Source organism: Mercenaria mercenaria, chromosome 8, assembly GCF_021730395.1.
Source record: "Mercenaria mercenaria strain notata chromosome 8, MADL_Memer_1, whole genome shotgun sequence".
NCBI lineage: Eukaryota > Metazoa > Mollusca > Bivalvia > Venerida > Veneridae > Mercenaria > Mercenaria mercenaria.
In genome coordinates, this window is record NC_069368.1 from 12,253,114 (window position 1) to 12,275,766 (window position 22,653).

Here is a 22,653-nt window from a genome sequence, read left to right on the forward strand (position 1 = left end):
CACATATTTGATGTCATATGTCACTAATTAACAACAATATTTGAAGCAAAAAACTACGAAATCAATGTTATCTCTCAAAACATCTCTCGGTATTCAGGGTAGATTGGCTTATCAGCCTCCTAGGTGGTGGCTGAAAGATAAATATCAGCAGTAGAAGTGGAGATAACGTTTTAGGGCAGAATGAGTTAAGAGCAAATTTTACTAGAACTTTGATTAAATTGCAATAATGCCAGATCATCAATACAGAAAAGTCACTTGAAAATGGTTGTTAATATGCCATTTAATTTCAAACATATCATTTTGAAGAGAGCAAAATAAAGTTTCGTTATCAAACACAGCTGAGACTGAAATTGTTTAATGAACATGAAGTCGGTAAGGAAAATGAGACAACTTAAATTTCATTCTTCAAGCTTTGGACTGAAAAATCGTGTCTTAGTTTAAGTAAGCTTATTATCTTTTAAAACTAAATACAGTATCCTTAGCTGCTGTATAACCGTATCATTTAAAACCAGGCATATATAACGACCGATGTAATAATTTTTGCTGGTGTCAAAACTATACTAGGTAAAATTATGAAAAAAACATATTCGCTGATTTGAATACTTTGAAACGTCAGACTGAATCCGGTTAATGTGTTGGTATTTTTTCTGTGTTATGCGTGAATACGGAATATTAACTAAAAGTTATTTTTAAAAAAAGCACATGTCTCCCCATGCATTGGGTTTTGATCAGATAAAGATCCAACCTTTAAAATAATCAAATTGTCTCATAGAGGCGATATATACTAGACTTTAGACAAATCACTCTCGTAAAGTTTCATTGAAATCCAGACAGGGGTTATGAAGGAGATGTCCAAACAAGAGTCTCTATGTAGAGTGATTGTAAAAGTCAAGGGGCAAATCTCCGAAACATTTTATCCGAATGGAACGTGCCGAGAATAGGCTCAATTAAACTTCTCATATAAATCACGGCAGTAAAGTGCTTTTGAAAACCAACTGGCGGTTTATGTTGAAATGTGGGGACAAGAATCCAAGACTGGATCACTATGCAGATAAACAATTGTACAAACCGTTACATGTGCGCAATCAGGCTTGGTAACGATTATTTCTGTGAAATGCCAAATTATATATACGTATGCCGGGAACTTTTTATTTACAAAAAGACCGTTAACGGGGCGTAACCTTGCACGGAACGTTCTGACATTCTGTAAAAATTACATATTATATCAACAAAAATAAAGCATTTGTATGAAATGAAAGGTAATTGGAAAACGAATTTCATTTGATAGGGTTCAAACCGCTGTTCAAGCATGATCTTTTATTTTATTATTCTTTTTTATTTACATAATCAAGCATTCCAAGCACCGTACATATAATGTTTTGAATCTGTCAAAAAATCTTCATTAGATATTGCTATTGAAACGATTCAAATTTCTATGAAAGGTCTCAAAAATAGGTACAACAACAGTTGAAACTGATTAACAAAACGAAGCCAAAATATATTCTATCGCAGATATCTTACAACTTCAAATAAACGTTTCCTGTTTTACACACACAAATAATAAACAATGTTTAGAAATAAGGTCAAACAGTTTATACTCTGGCCAGCTGGAAAAATAGTGCGGATATTCTGAAATTAATGGAGATAAGTAGTTGCTGAGAATTTCCGGGAACAGTGCATTGAGATTCTAAGTAATCATAGTTTGGTTGTAATAATTTAAACGAGGTTCTAAATTTAACTATGATATGAAACTTGCTCACATAGTTTCATATACAGTCTAAGGAATCTTGGTCAGATACAGAAAATATCTGTGGTTTGCTGCCCAGCATGTTGTCTCATTATCACTGACAAGCTAACTGACCACAGTGAATTATGACCCAACACTGGAGGCTGATATAATGTTGAACATCTTGGTAAATTGTAATCTAAAAATCTGTAACACATTAACCTCCTATGTTTTTTTCTTGATCAAAACTTGAAACCCTTTGTCTGAAGAAAAATTAAAATGGTGATGTGTAGACTTCAGTCCCAGTCCAGATGCACATTTTACAATATCGGTGAGCTTCCAAGCATGTCTAAAAAGCACAAAAACACAACATTCATGAGAGCACCACACAAAAAGGTCTCAGACTGAAGCAACCTCTGAATTAACCACTAAGTCTATCAAATATTACGTAAATTGATTAAAGTGCATGTTACACTGACACTACAGTTTATGTGCAAATATATTAAATGTATCATTTATTGGACATACTAGACAGAGGGAAGGGGAGTAGGGCATCAGACCGGGGCTTGGGGGCGTGTGTAGTTTGCCCCACCTCCAGCAAGTTTACTGTTGATATGATGTAAGCTCAGGATCTAAACTGCTTATACTAATTTCATCTGTGGATATATTTAATTTTATTATAAGTTTGAACCCATACTTCGAGACTCATATTTGTGTCCTCCCTGATCCCCATGATAATATGACCCCGGCCCTCCTTGTTGAAATGGCTTCTACGTGGGTATGTATGTAATTAATATATTACATACATGTATTTATACATGTACAAATTGTATACATGTAATTGTTAGGTTTTATTAATGTATTTAAGCTCGATTGTGAAGAAAGCTTGTAACTAAATTATTGTTTAAGCAAGGTCAAAAGTTCAAAACTATGTACTTTAAATAATTTTAACTCTAAATATTATGCTAGCGGCAACTGTAGTGGCAATTGTATTTGCCTCTGCGACCATTGCAGAGCAAGATCATGATCTACACTGTTTGCAATTCAGTTAGAAAGTTTTCAATTAATATCCCTATAAACTATAAATGGTACTGTCAAAATTGAAAGATGGGCAAGTTTATATTGTAGAAACTTAACAAGGTACATAGTAAGAGTTAAAGCTTCACAAGGTTGAATAAAAAAATTAAGAAATCATGATCATTAATATTCTACAGTTGAATATAGAAAAAAATGTATTTTGTGTTGGCTAAATTTAAAACATACTTTTAATTATTATTGCTTTTTATTTTTACTTTTTGTTCTAAAAACATGAAAAGCCGTTTTTTATTGTAAAAGCATAAAATGTTTGAGGACAGGATGTTTAAATTAATGTCGACCAGGAGACTCAAGAACACCAAATTCATTTCTTTCCCGTCTGACGTTATACATGTAATAAGTCATTATAAGACATGTGCATCCTTCTTATTATGCCTATTCAAATGTCAGGCTGGTCTGGATCCATGCTGGTCGCAAAGCCACTATGTTGGTTTTTTCATGGCGCTGCTCATATTTTGTTTCCTTTTCATTAAAAGTTACTAATTGTTATCAATATACATTTTGTTACAGAGACTCTACATATTATAATTAAAAACTATAACTATTTAGGGCTTTTGATTGTTAGCAATGTTTTACCTATATTTGACATTGAAAAAAAAACTGAAATTAAAATATAACAGAATTTAGAACGATAATTTATTTATAATTTAATTTTGACACTCTATTTTTAAGCAGCAAAATCATTTATTAGCAATAACTATGTACAAAAGCAATCCTCAAAATAAATCATGAGATAATTGTTGCTAAACTGATGTATAAATTATGCCCATAGGTCTTCTTTAATATTGTTTAGCTTCTGCTGTGTGCTTGTAATTCTTATCAGCCCCACTCTATCCCTCAGATTTCTGACCACCAGCTGACTGTCATGGTATATTAGATCAAAGGGTCTGTAGAGTATTATAACTGTATTCCTGCTGAGGTGTTACTGCTCAGGGCTGAGCAGTTTCTTGTCAAGATTCGTTAGACTGTATACTTTAGGATACTTGATATGAAAAACAGGGAAGTACAGTATATTATACGTGATAGTTTAGTTCTTTTATAATCACTTGTTCTTTCTGGTTGATAATAATTATTAAATAAGCCGAATAGTCTTGAAAATAAGTTTGCTTGTTCAACTGGAGGTTAAGGTAATTCTGCACGTTTGATAAACCGGAAGTGATGGCCTCATTTATCCGGATAACGTAGAATAAAACCTGGATTCGGCGTACGGAAATGAAAATCATTTTACGAATCAATGGCAACCCATGAGTAAATTTATTACTATGGCAACGTTACTATCATTCTAAAGTTAAAACAATGATATTAAAACATCTGATACGTTAAATGATTCAAAATAATGGCTTAAAACAAGCTTGAAATGTGCGGATATCTTTAATCATGGGCAAATATCTCAAAAACAAGCACACGGACGCATACATTTTATTTCACCATATTATAGGCCATATGTTTATTTACGACTGTGAGAAGTTTTATTAAAATCTACATTGTAGAAAAAATTCTATTCGCGAAAATGTTACGAAAATTGTGATTTTCCCATAGACTCCCATTATGAAAACTTGTGTGATGTCCCAATTTTTCAAATAAGTCTAGCAAAAAAAAAAACAAGCACACGACCCTATCTTTTTTATTAGCCGAATTTTCTAAGTATATTCTGAAGTTTTGAAAAATCAGGGTTTAATCAAATTCTACATTGTAGAAAAAAAATTGATCCAAACGTGCAGAACTATCTTAAAAGGGAGGGCACTAGCACTTAATTGAGTTTGGAATTATTTTCATCCTTTAAATTGATGTTTAAGTCCCGTTTATGTACAAAATTTAAAACAATGGGTAAATACTGTTTGCTCTGTTTCGTATCTCCATATCAACTTCAGGCAAACTAAAAAAATCTTGTCTTATATTCAGCTTTATATACATGTCTTTTGTATTCAAGGCATTTCCTGGATTTGTTTTCCTATGGACATTCAATTACAATTTTGCTTGTAACTATTTAGATATATATATATACTCATATTTATACAATTTCAGCGATCATAAAGGTAAGCCAACATGCCTGTTTTAAGGCAAGTGCATGACTATTTGGAAATTGGTATCCGATACGAGAATCTAAAACTGCTATTATTTTCATAATAAACGTAGTATGTCCGTTAGTCAGAATCGCCTCTGATAGCATAATTTCTGTTTTGGTGAAAACTGTAAAATGAAACCTATTCACTAATGATTTTCCTTGCAAATGGTAGTACAAAGTAAATAGTGTTGACATGTCTAGTCAGAATAAGTCTTGTTTTGCGTGTGTGCGTGATTTATGTACGATTTGCGATTTAACTTGTCTATGAAAGATTTATTTTCGTCTTTAACAAGCAGAATGAAAGATTAGTGTGCATGGTGCAAACCTGTTATCATCAAATTGATTTAGTATTTTGCTCGTGGCACTGGTTTTAATATTCCTGAAAGCATGTTTCATCTTTGCATTTTGTGCTGCCTCTCTGGTAAAAAAACACTCTACCTTTTCTGTTTCAATCATATCTTTATTCATTCTAGACTACGCTTTAAAATATAATTCACATCCGTGGTTAAATGTCTGCATTTTAAGAATATAAACTGTGTGTTAGGGTAAAAAGTCTTACTGTTTTTAATTTTAACAAAGAATAGCTTTCTTTAATATGGTTCTTTTCGAAACACTAAAAAAACTTCAAATGTTTTCACAAGAATTTAAACATTTTACATATAAGATTAGGACAAAGAGAGTATATATTCATAAATACGCAAAACATTTTTATATCTTTAGTTATTATTTTTGAACATATGTGAATGAATACATTATATAAATCATTTTGATCAAAACTACCTTGGCAACATCGATTGTTTTTGAAGTTTTATACTTCATTTTATATTGCTTCAATGATAACAACTATCAAATAAAGTATTTGATAATTGCAAGTTACAGGGTAACATAACGTATCTCGGACAACGTCATTACGTACCAATGTCTATGTATAAATTTACATCACTCCAAATAAAACTTAATGCCTGACTGCCTGACGCTTAAGACCAGACTACTTCTCAGTTCATAAATGAATGTTTTTCCAAAAGGAAGTGTGTGGTACCAATGTATATAATTTTACAATAGCAACACAAAAAAATCCCCACATAACAATAAGAATTATTTACATGGTATCATTGCGCTCAATGTCCATGTCAAAATTATGCCAAATTACGGCTCTTGTCACCAGCTGCTGTAGTATCATCATATAACACTGTCCTGTTTTAACAGACTCGTATACAAATAATGGGTCAATCCGTTTCACATTTGCGGCGCGCTGGCAACAGGCTATGCATTCGTTTGGGTTTCCAATACTGCCCGGCGGTCTGGCGAGAAAATCATATATTTTCGCGATATATATTTCAATAAACATTTGGAAATTTGTGGTTGATACGTGTAAAGGAAGAAATACACCTCAAGAGAAAAATCGCTAACTTATTTGAAAAAGGCCACGCAAGAAAATTATAACATATTAGAAGTCTGTTAAGTCTTTTTTAAAAAATATTTTTTGACTTGAATATATCCAGTCTATGTCCCAGATTCAATGCCATATGATAATATTATAATCAGTTCTCTGAGAAAATCTGCAAAATGTCTGGTAATTGCCACTGTTACATAAAATAAAGGAAAAAAATCACAAAAAATCTGAAATCTTTTGACAAATTCTTCATTATCAGTCAAGTGGTTAGTCTATGCAAACCTTCCACATACTATATTTTATCCACATATATTTTATCCACATTAAGGATAGGTGTTATGTAAGATCATTTCAATAAAACATAAATGTTAATGGTGGGAAAAAAAAGAACTGCCCGGCATTTGTAACATTATTACGTTTAATGTAACTTCAAATTAGAATGGTACTATATGTATATGAAATTCATTTATATAATCGTAGCAAATATAAATAAGTAATTATGTAGCATTCTGTGACTTGAAATATGGATGATCTTCCTTATCATAAAACATTACAGACATACTGCGTTTGGAAACGAAAGTAACTTGACTTCCTTCGTTTGTAATAACCAAACTATAATTTAGAAAGTAGAGACATAGATTGCTTCCAGAAATTCTCAGCTTGCACTTATCTTAATTTGTTTCAGAATATCAACAATATTTATTCAGCTGGCCCGAGTGTAATTGCTTGAACTTATTTCCAAACATTGTGAATTATTTTGTAGGCGTGAGTCAAACGGGAGAGTTTGGAGAATTTTAATGTGAAGGACTTCATACCAGAATGTACTTTTGTTGATTGCCGATTCTTTTATACTTTTATAGAAGCAGTTATAATAAAGTAGGGATTGTGAGGTTGTTGCTGACTTTACTACCACTCGTGAAAAGAATGAATCATACTGGACCTGCTATATTTTTCCTTGTTTCCAAAACATCTTGTTACATATGATATTTTATTGAAAACTAAAAATGGTTTCTCCGAAATTATAAACTGTTTCCATTTTAAATTTGAAATTTCGGGTGTATGTAATGATTCGATGCGGACAATTAGTTATTTTATAGTCTTGAAAAATGCATTTGTTCTGTTCGCCTCCCGGATCAAGCGTACAACACAGGCGTTTACAACATGGTTTGGCATAATTGTAGTCCTTTAGAATAGGATGTACATATTTCAATAAATTTGGTACCATTGCATGGCCCTACTTGACAACGACTATATTGTTTCCTTTTACAAGTTTTAAACATCACTTTACTTACTTACAGACAGCAAAAATACTTTTATTTTTACAAAATTTTCCCTTCAACACTGTCGCGTTTTCTGTTTATTCTCCACATTATATGAGAAGAAATGGATGTATTTTCCGACAGACAAAAAGTACTGTTAACTTAGACAAATTGTTCTCATTCTGGTTCTTATTATAGCACGACTGGCGCATTCATTCCTATAACGTTCAATCAAAAGACATCATGTTGTTTGGAATAGGAATTTGATCCCTGAAGCTAACTACTGTCATTCAACAATATAAACTGAGGAATGCCAGCTCAGATATTGAACCTCTTTAGTAGATCTTACATTAATTAAACAAAGACGCGTGTCACTACGAGCATTATCTATTTGATTTACAAAATCTATATATGCGTCTTCAATATAAATTAAAGAATAAATTAGCTGTAAACATATTGGTCGTTTTGTAGAATTCAAAGTATATTTTGACCTTTCAATCTAAGACAACAAATACTGACTGGTCAAGTAAAACATCACAGAACGTATGGAAACCTGAAGCAGATGAAATAATACGCATTTCTAATTCACTTTTCAGAGAAATGTAAACGAGTATTTATAGAATAAAATACGTTTTGAAGGCCAGATTGGCTCTTCTAACAACACTTTTATTTGTTTGATAGACATAAAATGTAATTTCTGTGCAGTTGTCGGTGTAAGGGAATACCAAAGTTTAGACGAAAATCACGCTATATAGATAAGTTACTGATTTGCACAACTCTTCGTTCTGTGTCTTGAAAACAGTCAAGATTAATTTTCGAAGATCAGGAATATACTGCTGATAAGTTATCACAGCACACTGGACTAACCACAGTTCATAGGAAGTTTGGCATTTCAAATAACCCAAACGCAAATAGGCTATGTACGCTAGGTGTATTGAATCATTTATTTTCATATATTCACATTTATAATATTAAACTGGTTTACTGCGTGATTTCGTGTTTTAATGACTAGCATATAAACAATTTAAAACCGTTTTCATTGACTTGTGGTTTTATATTTCACTGGTTTGTGGATGTCTTATAATTTGATTATAATTTAATACTGTTTTCATTGACAAGTGACTGCCTAACAAATTAGAAAGTAGAGATTTGCGCGTGTTTTAAGTATTGTTTTCGTTGACACTCAAATGTCTATCAATTTGTTTCTATTTTTATTAACATGTTACAGGTATGTCAAATTTCATTGTCTCGTGGATGTCTGAAACTATTACAGTAATACAGTTTTCATTGAGTCGCGGATATCTACCAATTCAATACTTTTTTCATATTATGTTACTGTCTGACAATTTAATACAGTTTTCATTGATTTGCGAATGTTTAACAGTTCAATTTCTTGGATAGCGTAGTGTCTAATGCTGCATTCCTTGGGTGTCTAATGGTCTAGTTCCTGTCATACATTTTGACCCTTATCATGCTGGGCACGATTGATTCTGCCTTTGCGACCAGTGTAGATCATGATCTGCACTGTTCGCCATTCAGTCAGTATCTTTTTGGCAAGCACCCCTTTTAACAGTTAATGGTACTGTCCAAATTGAAAGATGGACAATTTCATGATAGAAATTGAGCAGGGTAAGGGTTAGTTAACAGATACACAATGCTGAAAATTATTGACTGCACTTTATTCATGGTTTTAAAAGACAACAGATTAAATAACTGTAAATATTAGTTGATATAGTCATTAGGTGAACAGAGTTGGTTCCACATTGATTACGTTCAGTATGTGTTACGTTAATTACATCAAAGCTAGTTAAAGTGAACCGATAGAATCGTCCATAGAAGTCGGTATACAGACCCTTTGAAAATAACTTCAAAAGCTATTAATATTTTAAAAAATACGAGATAATCAAGTGATGTGCATCAAAATTTTGCCGAGACAGCAAAAGTATAAGGAGTATTTTTATTACAAAATTCTATTTAGTTGGTAGACTCACTAGTGCCAAACCTAAAAATAATAAAATAATAAATAAATTATTCTTGTTTATTCCCAGTTGCACGATTGTTGCCTTCTTGCCATAATGACACTTCTAATGACCCGGGACCATTTTGGTTATGGTATTTGCTTTAAGGAATTGTCATACGCGACCGTAATGGTCGTTTTTCGTGGCTTTTTATTACTTACAAGCTACAAGTTACAAGTTTATTGGCAAAATTCAGCAATATAAACTTGCCTTTGGCCATTTACAAAACATAATACATTATGGCAAAGACAGGTACAAATACAAAAACATTTCATTTGCAATATATACATGTAATAATCACAGAAACAGTTCATTGTTCAAGGGTATTAATACGTGTATTCATAGCTCCTTTTATATATTTGGCTATGTTAACTAGCTTAGTTTTATCATTAGTTGACATCAAAGAATAGTATTTCTGTCTACTAGGCCATGATACATTACCTAGATATTTCTTTCTAATATCATGATATTTTGTACAGCATAACATAAAGTGGTATTCAGATTCAATCATATTCTTATTACACAAAGCACATATTCTATTTTCCCTTGGTATGTTGTTATATCTACCAGTTGTGTGAGCTAAGTCTTATACGAGTAAACCATTTTCTAAGTTCATCATTTGATAATTTAACAATATAACTTTCAAAACAAAAAGTAGTTTTAAAGTTACAATAAGTATCTAGCTAACTATTAAGACCAAGGTATGTAATTATTAATATATAATAAAGGCATACAGTTAATTTCGCGATGTATGCGTTTCATTAGTTTTATTAAGCTTTACAAGATATGGAATGCTTAAGTACTATAAAAATTTAACGGTATTTGTATATTTATCAATAGCCACAATCTGCGGGTAAACAAGCGAATGGTTCATGTACGTAAATTGGAAACGTCATTGGTAGATCATAATAAACAAATAATAATATGTTTACCTGCCCGCTCATTTCGCCTACACCGGAGTGTGTCAGTAATAATTACTGGTCAGTGTATGCATGGAACGTGTTCTGGCTTAGCGTATATAATTATCTCTGTAATTATCTGTCTATGTACCCAGTTACAATGCTGTTCCTAAACTATTGCTATATTATTATGCACAGTAATCTTTATCATCCTACAAATTACTTTGATTTTCTAAATAATGGATATGTCAGGTACACCTGCCTGCCCGAGGGTACGGCCTTGACTTTATATATCAAAGTGTTTTCCAATATTATTAAATGGTTGATTCTGATTTCATTGAAATGCGTTATTTCACGTTTAAATACATGCAAATATGTTATTGCATTAACTATGAGTTCATACGGTGTTTTTGTTTTTAATATAATTGTACGCCCAGAGTTAATGGTACTCTATTTCGGTACAGAAAGAGCTTTTTTCATGCAAATAGACACGGAACGGAATAAAAGCGCATCGCATATTATTCAACCTGCACGAAATAAAGTAAATGAGAAAAAATGTTGTAATGTTTGGTTTGATTATTATTGAATTACTCTTTCAGATAAAAAACTACGCTGTCTGGTCTTTACTGTACTCACTATACTGTCCTTAAGTGTCCTATTAAACGACTTTTCTGCGAAATCCGTACTCCTTAACACACTAACTCCATTTAAGATAAATGTAATCCTATCATTTGATAAGTTTACACATGTTGCAGCTCCTAATCTCTCCTCTGGGTGTGTAACAGACTTTTATGTATTTAAAGCCGCCAAATAAGTGAAACAATTGCAGTGGTAAAAATAATGTTGATCGTATATGGTTATTACCACGCATTTTTACATAAAGCTCGTCGACAAAAACTTAATACCTACAAAATATTAATATTCGAAAGTATTCTAAAACATTGAACTTAAGTCGTAATGCTAAACTAAAACGGGACGGCTATCTTTGAGAAGAAACAACTATTAAAACCACTTTCTTTTGGTACGAAAATATAAAGGGACAAGAAACAAATTACTCAAGAATGAATGAAACAGTATTATATTAGACAATATTTAACAGTGTTATAATGTAAACGAGTTTAATTTGAAATGATCCGATTAACGTCCTTGAAAAATAAACGTGGAGAAAAAATTTGGAGAACAAATGTTTGCATTTAAATTTTGATGTTTTCTACCTACCTTACAGCATAATTATGAAATTTTAACACAATGAATAATTTCAACAAACTTTAAGTGATCACATCAAGGCAACGATCTGCATCACCATTTAAAGTGTTCACTTCCTTTTTTAATTCTCACCTTTACAAAATTCTCTCCCACTGATGGCCAGATAGCGAGAAATAAAAAGTCATTCTAAATAAAAACCGCCAAATAAATCAGATTTAATGAAAGTCGGTCGTAATTTTCTCTTTTAACAGTGAAAAAATAGAAACGTATGCGCTAGGCTTATTTTAATACTCGATATTTCAATTCAACTTCTTTACACAACCATTTAACGTTTATCAAGAGATATAGCATCAGTCCAAAATCTGATATCATCAAAACTAAGACAACACAAAAATTCAAATTTAAAACGTTTCTTCAGCGATAACATTTAATCGGCCACTGCTGTGCTTGAAAATGAATTTGAAATACTTAAAGAAGTTGATATCTCGTAAAGTTTTCCTTTCGATTGCATTCAATTAGGTAATGATAAATGTTCTGAAATGATAACAGAACTAATATATCTTCATTAACGTCGTGCAATAGTACTTAAACATAATGATATAAATGTTTTACCCACGTATATTAAAGTATTTTGAAAGATCCGCGGTCTTGTTTCCTGTAATGTTTCCCAATGTATTTTAAACAAATTGAAATATCGAACGTTTGAGTTCGAATATTTTTTGTACCAATTCATCTTCTTGCTTTAAACGCAACTTTTCCAAAAGTGCATATGAAGGATGTAACATAAAACAAATCGGTACATAACTACGCAACCATGAAACCAGATTTACCATTCGACAGCACACAAAAACAACTTTTTAACAGTATCATTTATATTCTGTACTTATATCACATAAATAACAATTTACATGATTAACCACATGTCATTAATTTTCTATTTTTGGTTTTCAGTTTACATTCCCTGTATATTTTAACAACTCAATTAAAATACGTGCCATGTTGATCACTATTATATCTGTTCTGTTTAGTTATTTTAATCAAATAGTTTTCTTTTTATTATTATTTTTACATTTAGATGGGTCGTAAATGCGTTAAGGTGTTTGAACTCAATTTGAGAAAAATTTCGCGTTTAATGACAGTCTAATAATTTATTTTAAAGGAAGTTAAAAGAAACCATGACAATACTGCTCTATCTATTTTTCTCCCTCGTTTTGATGCTGAAATAAAACACTTTAATACACATGAATCACATAAAAAAGCTACCTTAACACTTTAAAAATAAAATTCATTATTATTTCTATAGTCGGAATTATTATTCAAAGTAATTATCTAAAACAAACCTTGATAAGAAATCCTCCTTTTTTATTTAGTCTAAATAATTATCATCCATTTAACCACAAAATCCGAGTATTAACTTTGTCACTTTTTCAATTAATAGTTTCCGTTAGATAATATGCTTGTATCAACATTTTCTTCTCAGAGTTCAGGATGAAAATGCAAATGATATTCCCAGTGAATGATTAAGCGATCAAAGCCGAGCTTATGGTGAAACGTGAGAGAACTCTTATCGAAGGAGAAAATCGAGCGTATCGTTAACCTGTGTTCGTATCACCGATATCCGAATGCAGGTACTGTCGATAGCATGTACAACTTCGTCAATTAAACATTTAATTTAACTGACCGCTGGCGGGGGTTAAATTGGTGTATATAAATATATAATGAGCGGCAGAACTTCTACTATCTAGGATGGTAATTAAACTGATAAAGAAAACGAGTTTTCCGCGTTTTTTAAAGAAGAAAAATATAGCAGATATTTTTGGATGCATGTTAAATACGACTTCCTTAAAGCGTCACACACTTAAATTTACTCCATCCCTGATACACAAGGGTACTTTAACAAAGAAATCCTCAAAGGATTAGTTTTATTGTTTATGTTTAAACGAAGTTTTTACGTTTGAACAGACACTTTAGGTTAAGAGTTTTGGTAAATATTTATGTCATTTTCAAGTTTAATTATTTAAACATACAAGCTTTAACAGTTGGATATAATTAATAGACAAACGTACGCGTTACAAGGGAAAACAGGAAGTATTAAATCTAAAAAAATCAATGTTATCCTTTAGTTTAGCTTGGATATTGCTTTAGAATAACAGCGATTTTCACGTAATAACGTGATTGAAACGGACTAAAATCTGAAGTATGCTAGTCAGAAGCTGTTGTATGAAAATGTTCATACTAATGCAAAACTTGGACAAGGAAAGATATTAAAATTGAAAGCTAACGGCCCCGCCCAGTTAAGAGCAGGAGATGTAAGAACTTATTTAGAGTCAGGTTGCAAAGCCTTTTTGTTGTAAAATATACGGCTTGAATTTCACCATGAAATACCAAATGACAGAAATCAAAATTCGTATTGCACCAGGTGGAAATTAGTATCCATGACGTGGTAAATTATCCTTGCACAAAACATGACACAGTAAAGAAATGAAATGTTCTTATTGGTCGTGACGTAGATATATATTCGGCGTTATTGGTAACTGGCATCCTGTTTTAAATGAACATGATCGGGCGTACAACCCTACGCCGGTACCTCCTGAATGTTTTTAAGAATATTATCAAAAGCATAATTAACATACTGTAGCACACCATTTAGAAATAAGGTAAACAGGAAACAATTTGAAAAAAGAATTAGAATTGAAAATGACGTTTGTTAGAAATAAAGTAAAAATATTTAGGTAAACATATGCTTCACAGTATGTTTGCTATGACACCTGAAAATAACAATTGCACAAGTTGCGTGCAATTGAATAAACTCACGGTTGTCAGTGAAACTAAAATATCTCTTTTTTCTGACGCGACATTAGAATGAAAGTATAAGACTGTAAACCATAGTAAAGGCAGATTTATGTAACTGGATAACAATGCGTTGTGGTGGATAGACCTACAAAGGCTGTTGAGAGCAATTAATCTGTACTAATATTTCTTTCATTCTTCATGGTGACGCTGATATTTTCTCAGAAACCTCTTTTCTCAATAAGAGATGCTGCTTTTGTCTCCCGAAAGTGCCATTAAAAAGGATGTTATGACAGAGATATTTATTCTAAAGGACTCTAATGACTGATGCCAGTCTATGTGATAGACAGCTAATGTAGCAACGCATAGTGAGGATAGATCTGCACTTTGCTATAGAAGTGCACTTTGCTATAGAAGTGTTATGTTCATGCAAAACCAACGCCCCCCACCCCCCAAAAAAAAAACAAACAAGAAACAAACAAATAAAAAGCCAAGTCGTAGATACCCACAATATATATTCGACCCTAGATAATTATGTATTAACGCGTGAAAAATCTTTTCGTACATTTAAACATTTCTTGATCCGGCGGCAGAAAATATTGTTTTATGCAAAAATATATGGTCGTTCTTAAATCAATTTTGTATCGGAATAACATATAGACCATCGAAATATCCCCATAAACTGCCAGATATTACTACAATCATTTGGCAAGTTATTCCATTATTTGGTCAACATGTACGTATGCCAATGGTTACATATGCCTTACGTGATAAACTATATGGCGTTACTGTTCCCACACTGAAAGTATTAAAAATAAAGTTGTACATTTCAGTTTCAATTATTAAAAAACAAACAAACTTAAATTGTCAATAATTTCAATATGTGAGCTACAAACCCCCATCCGTAGTTTAATTCAAGCGCATTCTTAGATTTTATGTCAAAAGATAACTAATGTCTTCATGCGATGAAAACTTTCTTTACATGTTCCTGGACTACTGAGCAAGTTCATCTTTACATGCTTTTATAGGACGTGTTTTCTGACTTTCATTGGTCCAGATTGCAGTCAGCTTTAATGTCAATTCGTCTTCGTGTGCAGTTTCAGGATTACAAATTTCACGATATAAATAGTCTAAAAAGAACGTAATGCACATGGATCCAGTTTCATCATGTGTGATAGTTTTTACACATAAAGTTTCTTTGTTTTCCGTGTTGAATAAATCACCAGGAGAATAATTTTTGTTTGTCTTGCTTGAGACTTGATAATAATCTCTTCCATCATTTTGTAGACATCGCCTCATTTCAATGATCTCTCGAATAATCGGAACTGTATAAACAGCTCTATGAAGCAGCTACTTTTCGATATTCTTACTTACATGTTTTTTTTTTATATTATTTCAACCCAACAAATAATGAAAATGATCGAAACTACACTGGGTTTCTTCCTTGCAATGCTACATATTTGTTTTTCTCATCACTATTAGTAGGTTCGTATTGGTTTTGTCAACCGTTGTATCTTGGTGTGTGTATCCGACACTATATTCTCCCTCTGAGGCGACCAGTTATAACATTTCTTTTAAGGTGGTGGACCCGTAGTGACAACTGGCAAATCACATACTCTCCGTAATGTGTTTTCGGCATTTTACGTTTTTTAAGGTTTCGATTGAGGCCTTGAGAAACAAAAATCAAACAACACCAAATCATAGAAAGAAAGAGTTGTTTGACATGAAAATTGAACAGCATGTAAAACGTGTATATAACTTTACGAAACAAGTGTCAGTATACTGATATAAACATTGAATTCCGGAAAGGGGCTGCCTAAAGGGGTTCCACTTCCGGACAGTTAAACGCCTTTAAAAACTCACCATTTTCAAAGAACAGTTACACATGTTCGTTTTGATGCATTTTCAATAGCGTGCGAGTGAAGAAATTTCGCATAACAAGTTGGAACACAGTTTTCAGCAATTGTTTATCTTTATTTCTTTACAAATGACATTCATTTTCAAAGGGAGACAACTGTTCCCGATTATTTTAAGTACAAATGGCATTCATTTTCAAAGGGAAACAACTTTTTCCGATTATTTTAAGTAATCTTTGAGAAAAAGTTGTCTCCCTTTGAAAATGAATGCCATTTGTAAAGAAAAAAGATAAACAATTGCTGAAAACTATGTTCCACTTTGTTACGTGAATTTTCACCACTCGCACGCTATTGCAAATGCATCAAAACAAACATGTGTAACAGTTCTTTGAAAATGATGAGTTTTTAAAGGCGTTTAACTGTCCGGAAGTGGAGCCCCTTTAGGCAGCCCTTTTCCGGAATTCAATGTTTATATCAGTATACTGACACTTGTTTCGTAAAGTAATATACATGTTTTACATGCTGTTCAATTTTCATGTCAAACAACTCTTTCTTTCTATGATTTGGTGTTGTTTGATTTTTGTTTCTCAAGGACTCCATCGAAATCTTAAGGAAACTTATTGGCGCGTGCAGCCACTTTACGTCAGAATAATTCCGAATTGCATGACGGGAGTACGTAAAAGTTACGAATGCCATTACAAGTCAATTACCTTGATGACTTATTATTACCATTACACATCAGCACATTTCCACTGCAGTCGAAACTGTTATATACCTAAATATGTCTGGAATTATTTGTCGGTCAGTCTAACCAGACGCTACATGAAGTCTTCATGTAGGTGCACAACTTCACATGCCGAATAGTAGAATCTATTCCTATTATGTTTCATGAGCTTAGGTCAAAAAAGTTTTAAGACGACAAAAACAGAAACAAAAACGTACGGACAAGGGCAAATCTAAGGCCAACTCTCTTCTAAAAATCTAAAATAGTAACAACAGCAACTCTGAATAAAACATATGGGTACAGAACAAACAATAGAGGGACACTAACATATGACTTTTATCTGGAAAAATATTTCAAACTATGTGATAATATTTCTCTTCTGATTTAATGTTGTCAGGGAAAGATGTTCGTGTGTCATTTGCATGATGTGTTTGTGAAATTTAACATGAAATGAAGTGAAATAATACAAAATTAATCTAGATAAAGTCAAATTGTACGTTATTACTAAACTATTGTCTATGACCGCTGCTAAGGTGCTGCGCAACTTGAATTACCAAAGTTTCAGCATATGACAAATAGAAACACTATCAATGAACAGCTCCACACCATATTGCACAGTTACAGGACAGTGTATGTAAAAAGGTAAAGGTAAAAGTAAATTTTATTTACCGTCGTTTTGTGAAACAATTAACATAAGCTCTGTAGAGCTTTTGAGCGGCCCTATTTTAAGAACAGTTAAAACCAATTACACCTTAACCCCAGCAATTTGCTGGTACCCATTTACAGCTGGGTCGACTGAGGCAATCTTGATAAAGTGCCTTGCCCAAGAACACACCGCAATGGGAGTAGCCAGGATTCGAACCAGGGGCCTTCACCTCAGTTGGAAAGCGTCTTAGCCCTCTTGACCACTGCGTCCACATGTAACAGTTATCCCAAACCACAGGGACAATATGTAAAATAATACATTCTATGAAGACAAAAAAATAAAAGACATAATGCTCGTGTCAAAATATAAAGAACCACAAAGGCATGGACTCAATGTTTTTCAAGAAATTATAGAAAAAAAGAAAAACACCTTGAAGGGTCCCACGAACAAGGCCAGAAAATAGTTTTCCAAGCAGCTCAGCGCTAGTGGGATTTAACAACTACCCGTCCCCGTCACAGGGGCTTCCATTTGTCCCGACAGACACAGAGAAGGGAGAGTAACCTGTAAACTGGCTGAAGTAGACTATCGAGATCTATTTTGTTCTTTTCTGACCATGCATTCTATCGAAAGTCGTAGAATATTTTCTGTGTGTTATTTCTCAAAGGAGAAAAAGGAAACCAAGTCGTATCTAATAAAGCGGCGTCTACTTCTATTATATATTTGAATGATATTATATAATTTTATGGATTTTGAAATTGTAGACAGCAGTATTGATCAGTTATTTTTATCACAAATAGTGTGACATTTTAGCAGATAATCTCTGGGATAGAGGAAAGAACTTGTCCTATTTTATTGTAATCATGTGCTGTTTGAGCATTGATCAATTTCTAGAATGAAATTATAGAATTTTGTTACAACTGCTGGGAATTATTACAGTAAATACTAACTGACCATCTATGCAGGCAGAGGGAAATACATAATTCTTTCAATAAGAAGTTCTAAAATATCTCTTTTGTTTAAGGAAATTAAATTATCCATTTACTTCACAGTGTCATGACTTAAATATAACTGAACAGTGAAATATTTCCATGACGACATTTTCCCCGCTGTTTTTGATTAACAGTCACATCCTTTTTGTGAAAAAAAACAACATAAAAAAGACTAGTCATATATGGAAAAAGTAACAGTTCTACCCTATCTTAAGTAAACATACAAATGTAGATAAGGCATTACAAAATTACTTCAACGGGCCCACTTAATTTTGTTGATTTTGCAGTGGACATGATCAGCGCCTTCAGTAAACGATGCTTCTCCTGTGAAAAGTCTCCCCGTACTTGAGTTCAGTGTCGTTACATTTTCTTGTCCATTGGGACTGTTGAGTTCAATCAATATCTGTGTGTAATAAACTTCTGTTTAAGCCGGTGCACAAGGGGGATAAAAGGTTTTGCACTTTCTATTTCCATTATATGTACCTCTCATGAACAGACTCAATCAAACTGAGTTTGAGGCTGCTATTATATTGTTTGGTTGCATTCTATGCTTTGAAATGACCTTCTTATAGATTTCATTTAGGAGGCTATGATTACCTCAAAACCCACAATATTATATCTGTTACGATAAAGGTGTTCTGACGTAACTTCCGTTAATTTTTATTTCCGTCATATACGCGTAGGATAAGTCCAACAAATCGAGCTCTAGGGCTTAGTACGCATTGCATTCAATATCTTTCTGAATGATTTACACAGTCTGTACGTAATTTATTGACTGGGAGAAATACGTAGATGAACGCGCTTGAATAAAGTCGTATGCACGTGTCCAAGTGCATATAAATAGCAACAATAGAGTATGAACTTCCTCCATAAATGTCATATAAAAAAGATTCCAAGTAGAGCCGTATGCCTTTCATCTGCCTCTTGCAGTTAAATGCGTTGATGTTTGTAATTTGCTAAACCTGCATCGACTTGAAGACAATGGTAAATGCCTTCATGTAAATTTAGTCGGATGCTATATTCCTATTAAGATAAAGATATGAAAAAAAACAACAACAGCATACGTTTATAATGCATTTTACAAAATTAATGTTTCAGATACTACAGATTAAGCATATTGCAATCAATTCACAAAACATACAATATGTATACCATGTCTAAGAATTTTTGCGAAAAGTTAATCATGTACATATCAATACCTATGCTGCTATATGGTTGATGTTTGTAAAGACTGCGTTTTTGGAACGTGACATTCCTATCAATATTTATTCTCTTCACAAAATGAATTGAAGGCTTCGTTATATTAAATATTAAAATACGTTTTAAACGTATTTTCCAGTACCTAATTCATTTGCTAGCCGCTTAAATACTATGAAACAATTACGATACAAAGAGTTTAACCGGCCAGTTTTGACAAGTTAATTTCATTTCTTCCAGGACAGGAACCACTGAGAAATAACCAAACATTTATACAAATACGGTGATTTAGCAAATATGATAGAACATAATACATCATTACATATGATTACAAATACAAGCTACTTTTCAGACATCTATTTCAATAGCGACTAGAATAAGAACAACATCATCGAAATTAAAATCATGACACTAAATGTGCACGTTCTTATTTTTAAGATATATTCGCATTTCTTGTTTGAAGGCAATCTAAAATAACTTTAAGCAGTGATTATATATATTTCTAGTACATGTAATGAACTCTATTGGTTGTAACTGCATGGTCAACGTATTCACATTCTGTAAGTAAACAGGTGACTGAAAAGTACTACTTAAAGGTACACACTTCCGAAAAACCCCATAATAAAACAACAGTTGTTGCTTAAGCGAAAGAAGATTCGGAGCATCTTTTCCTTAATAGTGTATTATAATCATAACCTGAAACGATTTGTATTGTTTAAATTTTCATTGCATATCAATATGAAAATACATTAAGCTTTTATGACTGCAATTAGTATGACAACTGACGGGCGTGTGTTTAATATATTAAGACATAAAAGTCTTGTTGCCAATTTGTAAGTGATTTTAAGGTTTTTGTTTGAAAGTAAAACCTAGCAACATGCTTTAAACCTCATAAATGGAAGTACATTTCATTTGCTATACGCCTACAATACTTGAATAAACCACTGAGATAATGATATCATCAATTCCGTTTATAACAAGGCAGTATGCAGCAATGATACTGGCTTCAACTCAGTACTTGCATTTGTCAGTTCGAAAAATATGAGGAGAAACTATCAAGAACAAATGCATAGACTGATTTATATTTCGATAAACAACATTGCATTAAACGGCAGAACACGTGCACGTGCACATAATAACGATTGTTTAGCTCGTTAAATGAGAATTTTGAGATGGCTTGAAGCAACGAAAACATAAATATTTGTAAATATACAATGTTGTAAATTTACTTGTTACATAGATCAGCAGTATCTATAAATATTGTTTTATGCATGTTAAAACAAGCACATATTATACTAATTAGAGAATGGTTTTATATAATCATAAACTATTTTGCAATCGACGGATATAATATATTCATATATAGCTTTAATATTCGAAAGAAACCAAATTATCAACTCAGTTGATATGTTTACTGTATTCATTTTTCCTTCCAGAACCATTCAGTAATTCTACAAAATTAACGTATTGTCAAGTGCAAAAGCATCATTTTTCTTGACCATAGGTAAAATATTCAATAAATACTCCAATATGTTAGTTTTTAAGAATGAAATATAAGAGGCTTATTCTCCGTTGCATTTAAACAACGTATTTCAGCACATGCAAAGGCTGAATACATTATACGCTAAATAACGAAACTTTTCAAGTTCGAAGTGAAGGCAAAATTACTAAAAATAGAACAATGCCGCTGTATTGCAAACATAAACAAACCGATTAAGGTAGTCAGTTACTAAAAATAATTAAACAATAATATAATAATAATTAAAAATACGCAAGCACGTACGAACATACACCCGACAATCTCTACGACTCTTTCGTACGCAACGTAAGCGTGCTCAAAAACAAAACCCGTTAAGATCTTTTTCCCCACAACTAAGCTGACAGACGAAGGTTTAAAACTTCTTGTCATTGATGTAGCAGAAGAACACTTTTCTCATGGCTTACACTACAATTATTTTATAAGTCAGCCTGAGGCCCTGCAAGAAAGTTTACGATATCCAATATCCACTAATTATTACATACTCGTTTCTATTCCCCGTTAAGTTACACTGGTACCGGAAACGTCAATATTTTTCCATATACTGACGCCTGAATTTCATATCGGGTGCGTGAGGTAATTCAGTGTGTGCTGTTGCACTATTTTCTTCTATTTAGTTCAGTATTGTCAATCCTATTCAGGCTATTGAACAAATGTATGGTACTTACATTATATTTATACGTGTAGATGAGTATGTAATAAAAAGGTTATTATCTTTGCATCGGGAAATATGCACTCGTTCTTCAGCGGAAGAATATTGCGCTCCTAAAGTCGCGCAATATTTTCGCTGAAGAACGAGTGCATATTTCCCGATACAAAGCTAATAACCTATAAATATTCACTAAAATATTTATCTTTAGGTATTCACTTCAAATGTTGAAAATCCTCATAAAATGTTTTAACTTTACTAAAATATAAATTAATTGTGTGTGTAGAGCTAAATTCATAATTAAATGTCTTGCAGTAATTGTCGATTATTAATTTAAAAAACTGGAACTTCCAGTTTTTTAGAGGCTGTGTTAAGCTATAAGTGTATACAATGTATACAATTATAAACCTAATAATACTCGTAAACGCATTAATTGTACATTTACAAAAACTATATGTAGTAACTCTTCATGTTTTTAGAAACGAAATTTGGATCTGATTTAACTTTAATTGCAATAGTTTTATTTCAAAAATGGTTACTGAAAATACTTAAGATGTAATTAACGATACTCAGCTTTAGCTGAAACTACATGTTCTAAGTTATG

At 32.4% G+C, this 22,653-nt stretch overlaps 1 protein-coding gene across 1 annotated transcript in view; it reads right to left on the bottom strand.

The window, feature by feature from the left end:
• LOC123523042 (FMRFamide receptor-like) overlaps positions 1-13,356 on the bottom strand; it is a 138,825-nt gene extending 125,469 nt beyond the window's left edge. The window contains exon 1 of the mRNA XM_045300631.2: positions 13,002-13,356. The gene's annotated coding sequence lies outside the window, so the exon portion shown is untranslated. The remainder of the gene's footprint in view (positions 1-13,001) is intronic.
• Positions 13,357-22,653: the final 9,297 nt, after the last annotated feature.